Source organism: Symphalangus syndactylus, chromosome 16, assembly GCF_028878055.3.
Source record: "Symphalangus syndactylus isolate Jambi chromosome 16, NHGRI_mSymSyn1-v2.1_pri, whole genome shotgun sequence".
Taxonomy (NCBI): Eukaryota; Metazoa; Chordata; class Mammalia; order Primates; family Hylobatidae; genus Symphalangus; species Symphalangus syndactylus.
The window spans coordinates 32,932,252-32,954,335 of record NC_072438.2 but is presented as its reverse complement, the minus strand read 5'-3'; the positions used below and the strand labels follow the sequence as shown (position 1 = coordinate 32,954,335).

The 22,084-nt window shown below is 41.4% G+C and overlaps 1 protein-coding gene and 1 non-coding gene across 3 annotated transcripts in view; both read right to left on the bottom strand.

The window, feature by feature from the left end:
- PI4K2B (phosphatidylinositol 4-kinase type 2 beta) overlaps positions 1-22,084 on the bottom strand; it is a 105,183-nt gene that overhangs the window by 68,323 nt on the left and 14,776 nt on the right. The window contains exon 2 of one of the 2 annotated variants that reach the window (XM_055245914.2): positions 5,627-5,703. The exons of the other annotated variant lie outside the window; for it this stretch is intronic. The gene's annotated coding sequence lies outside the window, so the exon portion shown is untranslated. The remainder of the gene's footprint in view (positions 1-5,626; positions 5,704-22,084) is intronic. 2 annotated transcript variants of the gene reach the window in all.
- On the bottom strand, positions 21,998-22,058 carry LOC129465143 (U7 small nuclear RNA). The gene has a single exon (XR_008651908.1). It is a non-coding gene; the product is annotated as a U7 small nuclear RNA (small nuclear RNA).

Sequence of the window (22,084 nt, the reverse complement as noted above, 5' to 3'; positions counted from 1 at the left end):
CTTGAACATTTTTAAACATCAGATTGATGACAGGTAGCAGAGAGGAAACACATAATGCCATATTGAAATATGTTTTTATGTTCAATGTCAGCATTGTCACAAGATTTTGTAATCTAGTTATTCTGTGCATATGTAAAAATATTTGTAGATTTTGGCAATTACAGTTTTTTTTTTTTTTTTTTTTTTTTTTCTGAGACGGAGTCTTGCTCTGTCCCCCAGGCTGGAGTGCAATGGCACGATCTCGGCTCACTACAACCTCTGCCTCCTGGGTTCAAGCGATTCTCCTGCCTCAGCCTCCTGAGTAGTTGGGATTACAGGCACCTGCCACCACGCCCAACTAATTTTTGTATTTTTGGTAGAGACGGGGTTTCACCATGTTGGTGAGGCTGGTCTTGGACTCCTGACCTCAGGTGATCCGCCCGCCTCAGCCTCCCAAAGTGCTGGGATTACAGGCATGAGCCACTGCCCCTGGCCCAGCAATTACAGTTTCTTTCTGATAATTAAAAGAATTATTTTTTGAGAGTTTGAATGCAGTTATAAATTGTGTGTGTGCCACATCCAAATGCAAGTAAATCTCTTTAGTAAGAACACTACTTTCTTCAAAATTTGTATGTATGTTATCACCACAAAAATTAATCAATTTTTTTAGCATTGAAATTTTTATTTTTTTAAGCTGGAGTCTTACTCTATCACCCAGGCTGGAGTGCAGTGGCATGATCTCGACTCATTGCAGCCTCCACATCCCAGGTTCAAGCTATTCTCCTGCCTTAGCCTCCTGAGTAGCTGAGATTACAGGCACACGCCACTATTCTCGGCTATTTTTTTTTTTTTTTTGTATTTTTAGTAAAGACAGGCAGGCTGGTCTTGAGCTCCTGACGTCAGGGGATCTACCCACCTCGGCCTCTCAAAGTGCTGGGATTACACGCATGAACTGCCAGGCCTGGCTTGAAAATTTTAATTTATTATAGAATAACAGTCATAATAATTTCATACATTAAACCTTTAAGAGAATAAACTTCAAAAGCTTTACTTTGATTCCTTGAAGTGGGTGGAAAAAATTAAATAATTATTGGACTGAACTAGTTTTCTATTTGAAGCTGATGGCAATAATATACAATTAGCACCATTCAACTGTAAAGTTTTTCTTCATCATGTATACTGCTGTCACTTTTTCTATATACACAAGAAAAAATGGGGGAAAACGAGCAAAAATATGAATGTTGTTTGATCTAAAAGTCACGCGTCATAGTATGATAGATAAATCCACCTTTTGCAGCTACACATGTTCATGGTTAACTTTAGGCACAGACTTAAAATAACTTCTAGCTTTAAAAACAGATGCTGATGTTTCTTCGAAAATTTGTATTTATGACCAGGCATGATGGCTCACACCTGTAATCCCAGCACTTTGGGAGGCCAAGGCAGAGTGATCACTTGAACTCAGGAGTTTGAGACCAGCCTGAACAAAAAAGAAAAAAAAAAAAGCCAGGCATGGTGGCACACACCTGTCATCCCAGCTACATGGGAGACTAAGGCAGGAGGATCACCTGGGCCTGGGAGGTCAAGGCTGCAGTGAGCTGTGTTCATACCACTGCACTCCAGGCTGGGTGACAGAGTGAGAACTTGCCTCAAAACAAAAACAAAAACAAAACCCAAAATACTTTGTATTTATCATATTATCAGTGACAAAATTACAACCCTCATGATGATGTAAATGTTGACATGTTATGTGCAAGTATCCTATCATCATTAACTTCTTTAGTTAACAAATACTCATTACTTAATTTTTCATTAAATACACACTTTGTAATTCTCAAACGGGTCAGGAAAAGGAATGGATTATTATTGGTCATTCTTCAGAATTAAGGGGAGAGTTGTCTTTGCTAGCTATGCATCTCATGACTACTAGATGAGATCATGAAACAAGCTAGAAGTACAATGTGGAGGTCTTCCAAACCCATCCCGGTTTATCTTTTTAGTGAGGTGAAATGCAAATATTTTAAGTGTATTCCTCTTAGAGTTTTAACAAAGGTATATGCCCATGTAACCCATACTCAAATAAAGTATAGAATGTTCTCATTACTCCAGAAAGCTCCTTCACTTCCCCTTCCAGTTAATTTCTACCCGTATAGGTGACCTGTATTTTTGCTTTTGTTTTTGTTTTTTTGAGACAGGGTTTCACTCTATTGCCCAGGCTGGAGTACAGTGGCATGATCTCGGCTCACTGCAATCTCAACCTCCCAAAGCTCAGGTGATCCTCCTGCCTTAGCCCCCCACGTAGCTGGGATTACAGGTGCATGTCACCATGCCTGGCTAGTTTTTGCATTTTTAGTAAAGACAGGGTTTACCCATGTTGCCCAGGCTGGTCTTGAACTCCTGCGCTCAAAAGATCCACCTGCCTCGGCTTTCCAAAGTACTGGGATTATAGACATGAGTCACTGTGCCCGGCCTATAGGTGACTCGTGTTCTGATTTCTATTGCCACGCATTTGTTTTGCTTGTTTAAAAGCTGTATAAAAACGGAATTATACAATATAAATTCTTGTGAGTTGGGCTTCTTTATATCAACAATATGAAGTAAGATTCGACTACAATATTGCATGTATCAATACAGTAGTTTGCCCTATTTTCTTTTTCTTTTTTTGAGACAGAGTCTCGCTCTGTCACCCAGGCTGGAGTGCAGTGGCATGATCTCAGCTCACTGCAACCTCCACCTCCCAGGTTCAAGTGATTCTCCTGCCTCAGCCTCCTGAGTAGCTGGGATTACAGGCGCATGCCACCACGGCCAGCTAATTTTTGTATTTTTAGTAGAGACGGGGTTTCACCATATTGGTCAGGCTGCTCTCGAACTCCTGACCTCATGATCTGCCCGCCTTGGCCTCCCAAAGTGCTAGGATTACAGGCATAAGTCACCGCACCCAGCCTTTCTTTTTCTTTTTTGACATGGAGTCTCACTCTGTTGCCCAGGCTGGAGTGCAGTGGCACGATCTCGGCTCACTGCAGCCTCTGCCTCCTGGGTTCAAGCAATTCTCCTGCCTCAGCCCCCCAAGTAGCTGGAATTACAGGCATGCACCACTACACCTGGCTAATTTTTCTATTTTTTTTTTGCAGTAGAGATGAGGTTTCACCATGTTGGCCAGGCTGGTCTTGAACTCCTGTCCTCAAGTGACCTGCCCACCTCGGCCTCCCAAAGTGCTGGGATTACAGGCATGAGCCACTGCACCTGGGCCTCTTTTTTTAATTTTTAAACTGTTGAGTGGTATTCTGTTCCATGCATTTATCACAATTTATTTATCCATTTTCCTACTGATGGATATTTTTCTTCAGTGGTTAATCCTTTTTGTGTCCTGTCTAAAAAGAGTCATTTTCTTAAAAGTGTTATTGGATGAGCATAAGTTCTTAATTTTGATGGAGTCTAGGGTATCAATTTTTTTTTTACAGTTAGTGCTTTTGTGTTCTTTCTAAGAAATCTTTGCTTATCCCAAGGTTGCAAAAACATTGTTCTATGTTATTTTCTAGAAGCATTATAGTTCTAGCTTTTATACTTAGAAGAATGATCTATCTCAAATCACTGTTTATGAGTAATGTGAGGTAGGAATTGGAATGGTTAATTTTTGTCTACATTGGGCAAATTTTTTGAGCCTAATTTACCCCCTCTACAAAGTGATTAAAGGCTACCTCAGAGTAGAGTTAAATAAAATACCTAAGTTATTAATACTAGCATTTAGCACAGAGTAGGTATAGAATAATATAGTTCAATAAAGGTCATCTTATATTTTTGTGGATCTCTTGAATGTCCTATAAATAGTTCTGCCCATTTTGTTGTGGTCCTTTTAATGTGTAACACCTTCAATTAACATGAACACAAGTAATCAAAACTGGCATTTTATGTAAATTCCAATAACTCTTTGAGCAAGTATGATCTTCATTTTGGAGATGATTAAACCGGCTGAGAAAACATAAATAACTTGCCCAAGGAAACAACTAGTAAGTGGTAAGTGGTATTCCAAATTAGTTCCAAGTTCAAAGCTCACATCATATTCACCACATTCCTTTGACTTTTTTTTTTTTTTTTGAGACAGCGTCTTACTCTGTCACCCAGGCTACAGTGCAGTGTGTCATCATAGCTCACTGCAGCCTCAACCACCTGGACTCAAGCGATCCTCCCACCTCCACCTCTGGAGTACCTGGGACTACAGGCATGCACCATGACACCTGGCTAATGCCTTTGACCTCTTCATTGGGCCTGACATTCGTGTTAACACGGTCCTTTGGAGTCATCTGGACGTGTTGTGACTAGCACTTAGAGATAACCGTCACTTTCAGCCTGTTTGAAACATCATTTCCCTGGTGCATCTTCTACCACGATCATGATGCTCTGTCAGCAGGCTGCAATGAGCCTCATGTGTCTTCCCCGCACCTTAGTCTTCTCCATTTGGTCACACTCCTCTCTGCTATCCATCCATGATTCACACCCAGGGAAGTACAGCCCTCCAGGAAGGGGCTATTTTGGACCTGCTGCACTTAGTGGGCAGGGTTCAGGGATTCTGAACATCATACTGTGCAAGGAGCAGACCCACCAAAGGAGTCCTTCAGCCCAATAGGCCAATAGTACACCTTCCCCCCGCCCCCCAGTGTTTGGCTAAATCCTAACTGTCTTTAGGGTTTTCCTCTGTGAGGCTTTCTCTGCCCAGCGAGGCCCCAAGTCATCTCTGCCTCTTGAATGACTATCTGCTAACACCATCTCTGCTGCTCCTATAGAGATATCAGTCCTGTGTTCTCTGGTTTCCTTCTCTTCTGGGTGCCTTTCTGTTGAAACACATTGAAGGCACTCTGGCTTCAGGAAGCAAGTCTGCTACTCACCTATCTAGCACTTCATGAGCACAATGCTTCATTTGCTCAGTCATTCAGTCAAAAAAAATGATTTAAGAAGGCCTCAATCAGCAGAGCTGTAGGAATTGATTCAGGGGTTGTAGGCAGAGAGACGTGAACAGTGGCCTTTCTACAGAATGAGTATAAATACATATGCTACTGATGCCTGTGAGAGACCTGGGGGCAGGGACGGATGCAGTGGAAGGCTTCAGCCATGGCTGACCCTTGCCTAGAGCTCAAGGCAGCAACAGAGATATGAGAGAGCCGAAACCGCATGTCAGCACTCAATTCTGCACTGGCAGTCCCTGTGATTCATGCATCAGGCCATTAATTCAGTAAGAAGCCGCTCAATGGGCAGATGAACAAAAACAGGAGGCCCTTCTGAGAGTCATAAATTCACTCTCCTAACGGCTTTATATACTTGAAAGTGAAGGGTATTCCAGGAGCACCGTGAAAACGACTCAGAGACTCAGTTTCTAACAGAAAACCAGGAAATTCTATTCTACTGCTAACAAATTGAGGACTTACTTTGTCAAGGTGGCTAGGTTGGTACAGAGATGAATAAAAAGCCAGGGCTTAATCTTTCAGGAGTTCAAAAAGAGTAATTCTCCCATTCTACTTTTTCCTCCTTCACCTCCATATCTAATCCTAAGAACTATTCCCTTAATACCCTTGTATTAGTCCGTTTTCACACTGCTATAAAGAACTTTCTGAGACTGGGTAATTTATAAAGGAAAGAGCTTTAATTGACTCACAGTTTCCTATGGCTGGAGAGGCCTCAGGAAACTTACAATCATGGCAGAAGGGGAAGTAGGCACATCTTACATGGCAACTGGCAAGAGAGAGGGTGTGTCAGTGCAGGAGAAACTACCATTTATAAAACCATCAGACCTCATCAGAATCCACTCACTATCACAAGAACAGCATGGGGGAAACCACCCCCACAATCCAATCACTACCCACCAGGTCTCCCCCTAAACACCCGGGGATTACAATTCAAGATGGGATTTGGGTGAGGACACAAAACCTAACCATATCAACACTCTCCAGACTCTCTCCTCTTCTTCACCCCTCTGCAGCTGCCAGGGTTTCCTAATGTCTGCATGGATGGTCTCAACACTCCTTACCTGGTTTCTCTCACTACCCCTGCCGCATATTCTGTTGCACCATCACACACCAGCAGATTCATGTTTCCAAAAAAGCAATCTGATCCTATCACCCAGTAACTGATATAAAGCCCTTTATTGATGCTCTGTTGTTTTAAGGAGAAAATTCAAACCCCTTACCAAAGCCCTTCCCCATCATGGCTCTGTTTGCCTCTCCAGCCTTTCCTCAATTTAAGTCGCCAGTCCAGACAAAGTGACTCTCTGGCTGGTTCCCAGACATCTCTGCTCCTGCCTGCTGCTTCCTCCCGCCATGTGTCCCAGCCCCTACTTCTGCTAACTATGCTTCAAGATGCAACCTGGACACTATCTCTTCCTCCTCCCGCTCTTGTGCCCTGAGTGAAGGTTGCCTCCTACGTATGCTTCCACCACCCCTACCCATTCTCACTTGTCACATGCACCATATCTGACTTCTTGCTCTTCTCTCCCAGCTAACTTTGATTTTCTCAACTAAACTTCAAGAACTAGATCTGATTCATTGTTGACTGCTCAGCACCTAGTAGAGCACCTGGCACCTGCTAGGTACATTATAAGTGTTTGCTGAATGTATGTGAATGAGTGCCTATGCAAGGTCATAATGAGACAAGAATGGCTTATTCAGAGATGACTGTAATGCACATTTATCTCTCCATGGTCTTTGGGTTGCTTCTAATACTGCACTTAGAAAAGTTGTGATGGATAATTGAATGCCTCATTGTTCTTGAATGATGTATGGGAGTAGTATGATCTTAGAAAAGAGACAAGGTTTGTTATCTTTGGGGAAATCAAAATACAAGTCTCCAATATAATTCTGTCTCACAAATGATACAAACATTCATGTTCAAAGTAATATACACATCAAAGATCTATAATGTAGTAGGTTGAATATTTTGGTTAAGTACTTGAGTTTGAAACATCATGTTTATATTATTATTTTTTAAAAATGTTTTTACTTTTTTTTTAAATAGAGATGGGGTTTCACCGTGTTGGCCAGGCTGGTCTTGAACTCCTAGCCTGAGATCCACCTGCCTTGGCTTCCCAAAGTGCTGGGATTACGGGTGTGAGTCAGTATGCCCGACTGAAACATCATGATTTTATTAAGCGATCTGCCTTGCTTTTGAAACAGTTTTACTTATTTGGTGGCTGTAGACATCCTTTGATATGTGGCTGCCACTCTCTACCTTTGTCTTCACATGACCTTCTCCCCTTCTGCTCTCATAAGGATACGCCATTGGATTTAGGTAATGATCTAGGTAATCCAGAATGATCTCATCTTGTGATACTTAATTACATCCACAAAGACTCTTTTTTCAAATAGAGTCACATTCATAGGCTCTAGAGATTGGGGTGACCATATTTTTGTGGGGGAGGGGTAGCACAATTCACTCCGTTATCAAAAATATATTTCTAAAAGCCATTGGGATGCAATTCCAGGAGTTTTCAATGATCATTTTATCTTAGTTATAAATTACTATTGTGAAGTGCTCCAGAGGGGTCTTACTTCCTCAATTTGGAAGCGGCTGCTACTGGATGCGCACTGAGTATTAATATTGCATGGGGACGCCACCTACTGGTTGCTAAGATTCACAACTGGTAGACCTTGGAGGTCACACTGAGAGTAGAATAACATGTATCAGCACAGTTAATAAACCTGATTACATGAAACCACATTTATTATTAGCACATTGAAAATATAGAATGGCTATTCAAATACAGCTCCCTCCCCTCTCTGAGCCTCAGTTTCTTTACCTGCAAAGGCGAAGATTTCCTCACTCATTCCTTCATTTATTAAAACACGATTATTTGGGCATCCATGAGGTGATAGTGGCTGGAGCTGCAATAAGGCTCTTACAGATTATTCCTTTTCATAGGTTTGTTGTATGGATTAAATGTAATAATTCAAATAAAGGGTCTGGTGCAGTAATTATTGTTAACCTTAAATTATATTTGATCCAAATATCTAGTTAGAGTGGTCTGCCTTGACACTGGGTCTTACTTGTTGAAGATCTCTAGCTCTATTTTTTTTCTTTTCTAAAAAACTAAAAAAAAATTTTTTTTAGAGACGAAGGCTCACTATATTGCCTAGGCTGTACTTGAACTCCTGGGCACAAGGGATCTTCCTATCTCAGCCTCCCGAGCAGCTGAGACTATAGGTTTCAGCTTTTGTTTTGAATACTTGTTAGCTCTTGTTCTCTTCTCTTTACTCTGGCCTGCAGAAGTTACACAGCACCTCATCTAGTTCAGTTAACTCTTTGGATGTGAACCAACTATTGAGTACCATGAATTTCAAAGCAAAAAGAGAGAAGGGGTCTGGTAATAACCTTTCCTTTTCCTCCTTCCACCCCATTCTAAATTCCCCTTAGTTAGTGCCATCTAGAAGAGGCCTTTCAATCTGTCAACACTATTTAATATCTTTTACACATTGGATAATATACTAAATGTTGAATATACAAAAACAATGAACTCTAGTCCTTGAGGCGAAGGTCTTCCAAATGCAAGTCCTAAAAATGGACCAGGCAGAACTCAGTGTCTCCAAGAGTGCAAGAAGGATGTTTTTCACTGAATGGTTGAAGCGGTGTTTGGAAAAACACAGATCTCATGATTTTTATAAATTCAAATGCAACTCAGAGTCACATGGGCATAGAATTTTTCCTGGATGTCTGAATAATCTGCCAACCAGCTTTTTGCCTCCTTCTGTGTTTTTACTTCACCTGGACATCTCCTAACATCCTGAGAAGGAAATGTTTGTAAGCTAAAAAGAACTTGGAATGTCTTTTTCAAAAGTACATATTTCAACATTCAAGGAATTTCAAGAAATGTACTATTTGCCTAAGGGTAGATAATTTAAAAGGTCTCTCTTGTGATGCCTTCAAATAAGTTGGTGATTGGAAAGCTGATACATGAGTAGAGGGCATTATTATTCTACATCGATGTTTCAGAGGAGGAAGCCAGTTAGGGGAATATTTTCCTCCCTAACATTTTATCCCTGCGGAAATAAGTCAAAATACCCAGTGTTCTTTGTATTCAAAGGTGACACTGGTACCAGCACGACTGTCAGCTGCTGTCAATCCTCGGCTTTTGGAAGCAATGTCATGGTGCTTTAACTTGCTTTTCAGTTTGTTCAGCATGTCTTTGAAGCATCACCTTTACTCATCTCTTCCAAAGCTCACTGTTAACCACATTGCACTATTTCAGCAGGAAATCAGCTAAATACTTAAAAGCTAGTGGGCCAGCCTCCTTCTTGTTGAGATATAAGCCTGTTTTTCAAAGAGCAGTCCTCAGGGAGACAGCGTGAACATGCCCTGGGTGCATGTGACACTGCAGATTCCTGGGACCTTGTCCCCAGACCAACAGATTCAGAAACTCTGGGAAAAGATCAGGAAATGTGCATTTTAAACAAATGCCCCTGGTGATTCTTCTGCAACGATGGTTAAGACCTTTGAGTTGAGGGCTTTTGCAGTCACCAACTATAGTTTTGTTGAGCCTGTGTATTCATTTACACACAGGGACATCAAGAGTCTGCAGAAGCCAGTTCCCAGAAATACACCTGAGTATCTCCACAAAAGGGGGGTCTGTTCACATGATTCAAATCTTCCCAGAAGACTCTCTGACCCTTACATATATTATGGCTTATATTTGGAAAACGTCCCACTTGCAATCAAGTATACCTTTCTAATTGGCTACGTAGATCCTGAATAAAGAGAACATAGCAAATTCAAAACGCTAACATACGTTGAAAGAAGAGGAGCTTGAGTAGTGAGAACAGAATTATAACCTTCAACAGAAAGGGGGAGAATATCCTTAGGTTGGCTGATACACAGGCAAGAACTATTTCTGGTATATGTTGAGAAAATAAAAATAAGTGCAACATGTTGGGCATCCTTTTTAAACAGGTAGACACGCAGCCCTGCCCAGGGCAGGTTACACTTCCTTTTCTGGATGCCTAGATACAGTGCCACCGGCTCAGGGCTCCATTTCCATCTGTATTGATTCTACAACCACAGACAGCACTTCTGCCCAGTAATTTTTTTATTTTTATTTTTATTTTTTTCTGAGACAGGGTCTTGCTCTGTCACCCAGGCTGGGGTGCAGTGGCGCGATCTTGGCCCACTGCAAATTCCACCTCCTGGGTTCAAGTGATTCTCCCGCCTCAGCCTTCCTAACAGGTGCCCACCACCACGTCGAGCTATTTCTTTGTATTTTTATTAGAGATGGGGTTTTGCTATATTGGCTAGGCTGGTCTCAAACTCCTGACGTCAGGTGATCTGCCCATCTTGGCCTTCCAAAGTGCTGGGATTACAGGTGTGAGCCACTGAGCCTGGCCAATTTTTTTTTTTAACTTTTGATTTTTGAAAAATTTATAGTTTTGCAGGAAATTGCTATATATATGTATTCCATATACCCTGCACCTAGCTGCCCCAACGGTAACATCTGGCATGACTACAGTACAGGAACAAAGCCAGGAAATTGACACTGCTTATTGGTACAATCTACAGAGTGTATTCAGATTTCATCATTTTTATATACACTGTGTGTGTGTGTGTGCAGCTCTGTGCAATTGTATCACATGTATAGATTAGTATAGCCACTACCACAACTGAGCTACAGAATTGTTCCATTACCACAAGGCTCCCTTCACAGCCATACCTAGCCCCTTCCACCCATCCCTAACCCAGCAATGGCTAATCTGTTCTTCATGTCTGTGATATGCTACAATTATTTTTAATAGCATTTTAAAGCCTTGAGGCAACTTCCAAACGTGTTGAGCTTTCTGCCTGGACTGTCCAAGTTGTCTCTCAAGGTACCAGTACTGTTTTGTTAGTGCCCTAGTTACAAAGTTGCATACATTTTTAGTGGTCTGATTATAATCCTGATATTCCTGAAAGCAGTCTTTTTAATGTTTGCTTTTGCTGAGTGTGTGTTTTTCAGCAACATCTATTTTGCATCACTGCAGAAATATTTGTACAGTGGCTGAAACATAACAGAGGTTCATTTATTTCACTCACAGAAGAGTCAAAGGAAGATGTTCTGTCTGGCAAGCATTTTTTTTGCAGTATTCTTGTCATAAACTTTCAGACCAGCTGGGTGCGGTGGCTCACACCTGTAACCCCAGCAATTTAGGAGGCTGAGGGGAATGGACTGCTTGAGCTCAGGAGTTCAAGACCAGCCTGGGCAACATGACAAAACCCTGTCTCCACTAAAAATACAAAAACTTAGCTGGGCATGGTGGCTTGCACCTATAGTCTCAGCTACTTGTGGGGCTGAGGCAGGAAGATGGCTTGAACCCAGGCGGTCGAGGCTGCAGTGAGCCAAGATGATGCCATTGCACTCCAGCCTGGGTGACAAAGTGAGACCCTGTCTCAAAAACAAAACAAAAAACACAAGAAAACAAAAATAAAACATAAACTTTCAAACATGTTCTTTGTTATCATCAACTTTAAACCTAAAACTAATATCATTTTTTAAAATTACACAGTACTATCTGTATTATTTCATTTTAACAGATCATATCATCAATCAGTCATCATTAAAGAGCATTTCTAAACCATTTAGATTTTAAGACATTTCTAGATGTGATGATGACTACATTTTATAGAACATATCTGTCTCATTACCACCATCACACACAGCCTTCTCCATTCTTACAGATTCCTTTTATGCAGAGGCTACTCTCCTGACTCTCTCCAGCCCATCTCTCACTCCCGTCCTTTCCCCCAACCAGTCCTTTTTTCTTCCTTCTTTTTGGGGAAGGCAGGGGTGAGACTGCCCTAGGCCACAACTTATAATGGATAAATCTGGCTAATTCTGAAAGCTATAGAGGCAGCTCATTTGGCAATGTCTCTAACTTAGACTTTAACAGTGATAAAGATGATATCTTGGCCTCTATCTGCATTATCGTTTGTCTTATTTCTTAATTGGTTCAAAATCTGGATGGGAAAAGCAATTTTTATTTACTGGGGTCCACTCAAAGTTCCCAAGAAAACACACCCACACACCCACACACACACACACACACACACACACAGAGTTTTGTGATTATACAATTCAAAGGATAAAGGTGGCTTTTGTTTGTTTTACTAATGCAATGGTAGGGAGCAGGTGGAAAAGAAGGGATGTTGAAGCAGCTAAAGAAGTTTTTAAAAAAAAATCTAAGCAGAGTACAAAGAATGAGGTGAGTGCTCAATGTGGATTCTGTTTTTAGGACAGGATAGCGCCTCTCAAACTATGATCGTGCCAAAGAAATACCTGGGGATGTTGAAATTCCTATTATGATCACTAGATCTAGAGTGGGGCCCAACTTCCATGTTTCCAATAAGCTCTAGGTAATGCTGATGCCTCCGGTCCACAGACAGCACCCAGAGCTACAAGGCTGTAAGACATCATGAATCACTACCTTTTGCAGGCAGTAATCACTCAACCTATTTATTTATTATTATTATTATTATTATTTTCTGTGAGGAGGAGGGAGAGAGGAAGGAAGAAGGGAAAGTTGAGAAAAGAAGAGAAAAAAAGGAAGGGAAAAAGGAAGGGGAGCTCGACCTAGTTATCTTGAAGCAAATTTATGCAAATAACTATTTTGCCTAATCAAATATTTAGAATGCTCCAGTTTCCTAAATGCACATCCATCTGGATAGCATTTCATACCGGCCTATGTTACTCATCTGCCCCCGCTTCTAATGCCCACTCCCCAATTTTCAGCAAGCTTTTACTTTTTTCACAACCCATCCCAAAATGTAATGGCTTAAAATGACTACCATTTATTTTGGTCACAGTTCTATGGGTTACAATTTAAACAGGGCTCAACTGGGCCATTCTACTGGTCTGACTGGGCTTGCATGTGAATCTACAGGCAGCTGCAGAGAGCTGGATTGCCGTGTCTCTGGCAGTGCTGGCTGTTGACTGAGATGTGTGAGAGGACTGGGCCATGTGTTTCTCAGCATCTACCTGGCCAGAGCAGGCTTGTTCACATGGTGACAGAAACGTTGCAAGTACAGTCAGCCCTCCGTATCCATGTGTTCTGCATCTCTGGTTTCAACCAACTGCAGATAGAAAATACTCAGGAAAAAAACTGAGACTGTACTGAACCCGTATAGATTTTTTTCTTGTCATTATTCCCAAACAATTTAGTATAACAACTATTTACATAGCATTTACATTGTATTAGGTAACATAACTGATCTAGAAATGACTTAAAGGATACAAAAGGATGTGCATAGGTTATATGGAAACACTGCAGCATTTTACATAAGAGACTAGAGTGTCGATTGATTTTGGGAGGTCCTGGAACCAATCCCCTGTGGATATGGAGGGATGACTGCACATCCTTGGGGTCAGCCCAGATGTGCAAGCCCTTTGGATGCCTCTACCTGAATCACATTTGCTACCGCCCATCCCACTGGTCACAGCCAGTTGCATGACCAAGTCCAGAGTCAGAGTGAGACAGGAATGCCTAAGGGCATGGATGCTGGGAGCAGGAAGCATTTGTGGCTGCTTTTGCAATCAGACTATTTGAGTTGAAATTGGCCTTTAAGGCATGTCACAGAAAGGCCTATCAGGCTTCTTTTTATGACCACACTATTCCTCCTACACTTTCCTCCTCCTGGAATCCATTTTCTACCTATCTTTGGACAGAGCCCTAGTCCACTTTCTTTTTTTTTTTTAAGACGGGAGTGCTCTTTTGCCCAGGCTCTGGAGTGGAGTGGCGCGATCATAGCTCACTGCAGCCTTGAACTCCTGGGCTACAGTGATCCTCCCAGCTCAGCCTCCAGAGTAGCTGGGATTACAGGGATGTGCCACTATGCTTGGCTAATCTTTTATTTTTTGTAGAGATGGAGTTTCACTATGTTGCCCAGGCTGGTCTTGAACTCCTGGGCTTAAGTGATTCTCCTGCCCCAGCCTTGCAAAGTGGTGGGATTATGGGTGTGAGCCACCACGCCTGGCCACTATTATTTACTTATGTTAGTTACTTTATATATTTTTAATTCCATGTCAAGTGAGTTTTCTTATTGACTCCTTATAGATGAGGAAAGTGAAGCATAGAAAGGTGAAGTAACTTGTCCAAGATCACACAGCTAGGAAGCTGCATAGCCAAGACTTGAACTCATCTCTCTTGAACTCAAGAGGCTGGCCTTTTCAACTAGTCTTATAATTGAAAATAAATGGTTACAAATGACCTACATGCAGATAATGAAGAATTGGCCAGACAGTGTGTGTTTGCCCACTTGTAGGGACTGCAAATCAGGCTTTAGGGGTAGAAGAAGATCTCAGGGTTCATGGGTTTTTGGGTCTCAGATTTGGACTCAGATCTTTAGGTTCACAAATTTTTCTCAGTTCTCTTAAAGATAATCAGGCTCTGTTGAACTGAATCATTGTAACCAGTCTCACAAGAAGCTAAAAAAAAAAAAGACTAGAATGCCAATTTATTAGTGTCTATGGATTTAGAGAAGTAACAACCACACCAGCACAGATGTCAGATGGTCAGGACGACCAACAGGGAAACTAAGTTGAAATGAGAAGGTTGCAGAATGAGTTCATTTCCTGCCTCCTTGCAAAAAGGATTTGAGTCCAATGCAACGGGAGCTGCTATTTTTAAGGAATACAGTCACCACTGAGGCATGGTGAGTCACTCTCAATTAAAAGGCTGTATCTGCCAAACTGGCAGGAAGACTCATTGAGTCATCAATGCTCTATCTCTCTTGGACAACGCTGGAGAAAGTCTTTTCTCTCAACTCTTCATTTTCAATATTCCATTAAAACATCAGTATCAGGCTTCACTTTATTGGCTTGGGATTGTGAAGTTGCTCTATTGACTCAATTATTCCCTGCCCAGCATTACAGTTGCAGTTTGTGCGGCTGTCACCAGGGAATGGCAATGCCTCAGGCTTAATTATGTAAGAATGGGGTGATTGGTCAGTCTTTCCGTTGATGTAAATAATTCAGGAAAAGTAACACAACCAAGTGAAGTGAATGATGCTTTTTCTAGAAAAAAAAATTCTCACTTATAAAACATGTGGTACACAGTTGGGATTGTGAAGGAAAAAAACGCGAAAATCTGGTGTAAGAGTCAAGATTGAGGGCAGGAGAAAGAAATGACTCAAGATGTCTTAACTTCCAAGGGATTTAATTCAGGGAATGGGCTGTTTACAAAATCATTGGAAGGTCTAAGGGTATGGGCTTTAGACTAGGTTTCTAGAAATGACTCCCAGAAAAAAGCAGAACTGACCCACCAGAAGAGCTACTACCTCTGAGGCCACCACTAGGGCTACTGATTTCAACTGTGAGACTGTGTTCCTGTATCAGGAAGCCACACTAAACAAGCAGCTTGGCTTCAAAATGGGTTTCAAGGTGTAACTTTGAAGCAAACTGCAGAAGCCTTTTCCCTTAGTCTTCAAAAAAATAAACTCCACATCCCTCTCTTTCTCACTGCATACACTCCCTCCACATTTGTCTAACGGTACGCTAGTATCTAATTATGTGCCTTCTTAGAAGTTCCAGGGGCTAATCTTGAGATAGGCAGACCAAGCCTGGAGACCCAGCTGCAAAATTCCAGAGATTACCTCAAGGCAGCTAGTGAACAACCCAGCCATTGTGGAGATGATGTCAGCCCACGCTCCAGGTAGACTGAGACCCAAGATAGCCACTGGAATGAGACACACAGACATTGTATTCAGCACAATTCTTGCATGTCTTTCATATCAAGTTTCCCCTTTTTAATCCCTTGCCCCTTGTCTCTCCCCCCAAATTCAAAGCGGTCACTTTGGATGGGAATCCAGCCACTTCCCCATTACTAGTTTTGGTTAATAAAGTCACTTTCTTTCTACCAGACCTTGCTCTTATTGAACTCTGTAGGCAACAAGCAACCGGACCTGCATTTGGTTACAGAGCTGCTCCTCACGCTGCCTCTAGACATGCAGAAGGCTGCAGAATGGATGCAGAGAGGCTGAAAAGCCTCATGTTCCTACTACCTTGTTTGCCAATGACATGACTTGTCATGGAACAGGAAGTTGGTCTCCACCAGATCCACCTTCCGAATCTCAGTTGAGTATAATCTGATGGCCAAACTTGATTTGTTTCTGGAATGCTAGTTGGGAGGAACCCTGGAGAATATAGTTTGTCGTTTTGTAGCCCTTGGTAAGGTCGGTTGGAAGGAGTTGAAGGGAGCCAGTCCACACTCTCCACACATCTAGGCTCAAGTGGCTTATTCGCCACCATGGCTACAACTAGCTGTATCAGCTGTGATCATGAGCCCTCACATTTGCGAGGGCGGGCGGGGGGTCCCTCCCTACCATGTGGTCATTGCCTTCCCTCTTTATTATTAACCCCTTTCATGGAAGAATCAGCTGAAGCCTAGAGGTGTGAGATATTTTGCACAAACCTATGCTGGAGGAACAAGGGAACTCCATCTGTCTGATTCCAGAGACTGCACTCCCTGCCAGTACTTGATCCTCCCCACAGCCGCCATCTCTCCAAGTCAAAGGCCCCTGAAGTTCTCCCTCACTCCGTTTCAAGTGGCAACAAGCCCCAGGCTCCGGGCCTGTTCACGGACTCCTGACAGATCTCCTGCAGCTTTTCTCTTGCTCCTGCTTTTACTGGGAATTGTAACTATTTCAGCAGTTTTAGTGCTTGGAGGAAGCTTTCTCTACCCACCGCTCCTCCCTCTGGGGACAGGATTGCTTTACTCATCACAGGGAAGGCCTTAAATGACCTTCTGCTACATCCACAGATTTTATTTCATCTCTCTCCATTAGAAATAAAGATGAAGGCAAGACCATGGTTTCTGAGTTCTCTTAGTCTCCACAGAATGTAATTACTACATTTTTTTCTTTTTCTAATCACAGGAGACTTCCCTCAGCAACCTAGTTACTCATTCTATTACTCCCTCACTCTCCACTTCCAACTGCTCTTTGAAGCGGCTTTGGTAGGGAAGTTATTCCGCTTCAAGTTGTTTAAGAGGCCTCATTAATGAGGGTGATGACAGTCACATCCTGCCATGCCTCTTAAGAGACTTGTCGTTTCCTCTACCCTAAACATTGTAAAACATACGTGGATGGAATGGTAAAGCAATGTGGTCATTATTTGTCTATTTGTATCCACCATTGGAAAACGTCTCCTTTTCAATTTAAAATACTCTCAAAATATGAGGTGTCGCCTATTTGTCACTGGTCCCTACTCTCTCTCCTGTCTCCACATCTGGGTTCATTCAGTAACCACCAAAAGAAAAGCAACCCTTGGGATCCATTATTATCATTTATCCATCCAAAACTGTGAATGCTTACTATGTGCCAGGCACTATGCTAAGTGCTCAGAAGAGTGAATAAATAGGGTTCCCGTCTTCCAGACGCTTCCAATCCAGACATTACACAAGCGGTCAACTCATAAAATAATTTAAAGTGGGTGCCAGGTGTGGTGGCTCATGCTTGTAATCTCAGCCCTTTGGGAGGCCGAAGCGGAAGGATCACCTGAAGTAGGAGTTTGAGATCAGCCTGACCACCATGGTGAAACCCCGTCTCTACTAAGTATACAAAAATTAGCCTGGTGTGGTGGTGGGCACCTCTAATCCCAACTATTTGGAAGGCTGAGGCAGGAGAATCTCTTGAACCCGGGGGACGGAGGTTGCAGTGAGCTGAGATCGCACTACTACCATCCAGCCTGAGTGTCAGAGTGAGACTCTGTCTCAAAAAAAAAAAAAAAAAAAAAAATTAAAGTGAATATATAGGGCGTTTGTTCAAAACTAGGTTCTTACTTAGATGAAGTGGAAAGGGAAGGCTTCTCAGAGGAGGTGACATTTACACTGAAGGAAAAGGAAAAAGCTGCCACGCAAAATGAAGAGAACATTTGGGGCAGAAGGCACAGCATGTGGGAAGGTGTGAGGTGGGAAAAGAAAAGGCTGGTGTATTTCAGGTCTGCAAGGAGGTGCACAGGGTGGAAGCCCACTGGCCAGAGGGAGGCTGATCCTCGAAAGCAGTGGGGCCAGACCTTACAGGGCCTTATAGGTCAAGGAAAGGTGTTGCAATCATATGCTCAGTGTGATGGGAACCGTTGAAGGGTTCCAAGCAGGGGAGGAAGATGTCTACTTAAGGAATTCTCATGACTGAGTGAGGAGTGGACTGGAATGAGGGGATGATGGCAAAGAGGATGCAGAGGCCACTGCACCTGTCCAAGGGGAGCAGACAGAAGCCTGGACTAGGTGGTGGGGAGTGGAGAGGGGGAGGTGGGGGACATGAGATTTGCTGATAGCTGAGATGTGAGTGGTAGTGAAGCAGAGGAGTTAATGACGCCCTCTGCTTTTTCAGATGCTGTTTGGGGCTCAGCAGTGAGGAATCCTAACACCAATATGGTGTATGCACTCCAACCCAGGCAACAGTGAGAGATTCTGAATCAAAAAAAAAAAAAAAAAAAAAGAAATCCTAACCCCTAACCTCCAAAGTGATGATATTAGGGGGTGGAGCCTTTGAGAGGTGAGCAGGTCATTAGGGCTGAACTCTCATGAATGGGTTTAGTGCCCTTAGAAAAGAGACCCCAGAGAGATTCCCCTCCCTTTCTGCCATGTGAGGATACAGAGAGAAGATGGTCTTTTATAAACCAGGAAGTGGCCTTCATCAGACACTGAATCTGCCAGGGCCTTGATCTTGGACTTCTTAGCCTCCGTAACAGTAAGAAATACATTTCTGTTGTTCAGAAGCCACTCAGTTTATAATATATTGTGATAGCAGCCTCTAACGGACTGAGACATTTTCTATTTCCTAACTTCTGATCTTATCTTTATTATTGTTTTCTTTAATTTCCTTTAGGTTTATTTTCCATTCTTTTAAAAACTTCCCAGTATATATTTTCCATTATTTTACCAACTCTTGAGATTAAAATTTTAACTCATAAATGTTTAGCTGTTTTTTTCTTTTCTGTTACATGCTTTTAAGATTATGTTTCCCACAAGCATGATTTTGGTTGCCTCTCATAAGTCTTGATGTGTGGCATTTTCATTATCATTCCACTGAAAATACTTTATAATTTTTATTGTAACATTTTCTATGATGTATGGATTATTTAGAATATTGCTTAATTTCTAAATAAGCCTTGTTTGTGTTACTGATTTCTAGCTTAGGTGCATTGTGTCAGAGGATGTACTTTGCATGATTTCACTGCTTTGAAATTTGTTGTGACTTGTTTTATGTTATGAACCAGCGTATAGTTAATTCTGGTACATATTCCCTACGAGCTTGAAAAGAATATTCACTCTGCAGTTATTGAGTACAGTGTTCTAGGAATGTATATTAGGTCAAGTTTGTTAAACATGGTATTTCTATATCTTTACTAATTTTTTCCATTAACATATTCTATCAGTTTCTAAAAGGTGTCATAAAATTCCACTATGATTGCAGATTTGTCTATTCTTCCTTTTACATTCTTCATTTTTTGCTTTATGTATTTTGGAACTATATTATTAAGTGTATACAAATTTAGAATTATTATATCTTCTCATACAATAATTGATAATGGTAAATTAAACCTTTTATCATTATGTAGTATTTTTCATGGTTAGTAATGTCATTTAAAGTCTACTTTGTCTAAAATTAATAATTTGTCAGCTTTCTTTTTGTTAGTATTTGCATGTTATAGCTTTTTCCATTATTTTACTTTCAATTTTCAATATTTCTGTAGCCTTTTGTTTTAGATACATTCCTGGTTAAAACAGTATGTAATAAAAATTTTTTTCCCCATAGTTTTATTAAAGACTTTTTTTTTTTTTGAGACAAGAGTCTTGCTCGTCACCCAGCCTGGAGTGCAATGGCATGATCTCGGCTCACTGCAACCTCCACCTCCTGGGGTTCAAGTGATTCTCCTGCCCCAGCTTCCCGAGTAGCTGAGATTACAGGCACCCACCACCACGCCTGGATACTTTTTTGTATTTTTAGTAGAGACAGGGTTTCACCATGTGGGCCAGGCTGGTCTCGAACTCCTGACCTCAGGTGATTCACCTACCTCGGCCTCCCAAAGTGTTGGGATTACAGGCGTGAGCCACCGCACCCGGTCATTTTAAAGAGTATAAGTGATTTACTAGATTGGTATCATCCTGGGATTTGTATGTTACTTTGTAGAAGATCTTAATATAACAACCCACTGCTCTTCAGGTTATTAATAACCTAGTCTTAATGTTTCTCAGCCTTAGTGTATGTGAAAAACTATAAATTGTAAATTGCTATACACATTTACATGGAAATATAAACATCATCTTGCATATGTAATTGTTTTTGTTTTTAAAAATCTAGTTGGATAATCATTGTCTTCTAATATGGATATTTGCTTACTTATATTTGGTTTCTATGTATTCAACCTGTTCTGTTTCTTTTTCTTTCTTTCCTTGCTTTATTTTGAGCTGATTATTTTTTACTTTTTCACTTTCCCTGTGTTTGAAAATTATGCAATCTTTTAGCATTCCTTGAATGGTTACCATAGAGACTACAAAATAAATTCTAAATATGCAAAAATCTAATATCAATTGGTTCTTTTACTCCCTTTTCAGATGATACACACCTTTTGGGAACAATACTTCCCAAACCTTAATATGCATATGAATCATAGAGGATTTTGTTAAAATAGAAATTCTGATTCAATGATAGTTCTGAGATTCTGCCTTCTAGTAAGCTCTACGAGCCACTCTATGATTAGAAAGCCTTTAGAACACTTTACTTTCTTTACCTCCTCTCTACTTAAATGCCAATAATGTTCTTTCTCCATATTTTAAACCCTACAACACTTTATTGTAATTTTTATATAGATGATATTAATCTAGATTCACCCACTTATTTATTTAACATATATATATATATATATTTTAGATGGAGTCTTGCTCTGTCACCCAGGCTGGAGTGCAGTGGTGCCATCTCGGCCCACTGCAACCTCCACCTCCCAGGTTCAATCAATTCTCCTGCCTCAGCCTTCCAAGTAGCTGGGACCATAGGCATCCACTACCACATCCAGCTAATTGTTGTATTTTTAGTAGAGATGGGGTTTCACCATGTTGGTCAGGCTGGTCTCGAACTCCTGACCTCAAGTGACCCACCCACCTTGGCTGCCCAAAGTGCTGGGATTACAGGTGTGAGCCACTGCGCCCGGCCTCACCCACATATTTACTTACCATTTTTATTGTTCTTTATCCCATCCTGCATGGTTGATATCTTGGTGTTTTTTTTTTTTTTTTTTTTGAGACAGTCCTCACTCTGTCAACCAGGCTGGAGTGCAGTGGCACAATCATGGCTCACTGCAGCCCCAACCTCCTGGGCTCAAGCAATCCTCCCACCTCAACCTCCCAAGTAGCTGGGACCACAGAGGTGCACCACCATGCTTGGCATTTTTGTATTTTGTGTAGAGATGGGGTTTAGCCATGTTGCCCAGGCTGGTCTCGAACTCCTGGGCTCAAATGATCCACCCACCTCGGCCTCCCAAACTGCTGGGATTACAGGCATGGGCCACAGTGCCTGGCCTTCGATATTTTGATATTTCATCTGGAACCATTTTTCTTTTGCGTTAAGGATGCTCTTTGGTATTTCTTTTAGTCGAGTTCTGCTGCTGAAAATTCTGTTTTTGCCTGAAAATGTCTCTACCTTTTTATCTTGAAATATTTTTTGATTTGCAGAGATAGGGCGGAGGATTCCCATATATCCTTTACTCACTTTTTTTTTCTAATGTTAACATCATATTTACCGTAATACATTTGTCAAAACTGAGAAATCAACATAGTTACATACTCTTGAACACGCTTCAGATTTTATTTGTATTTCTCCACTCATATTTTCTTTCTGTTGCAGGATCCAATCCAGGATACCGCATTACATTTAGTTATCATGTCTCATTAGTTTCCTTTGGTCTGTAATACTTTCTCAGTCTTTTCTTGTTTTCCATGACTATGACAGTTTTGAGATATACTAGTCAGGTATAAATAGCCAGGTATTTTCTAGAGCTTTTAAAAATTATCATTTTTTTTTTAGGGGCTCTTCAGCATAAACTGGAAAGCCCGCTAGACAAATCCCGAAGAGCTGTAACACTCTAGAACATTTTTCAATTGGAGTTTGT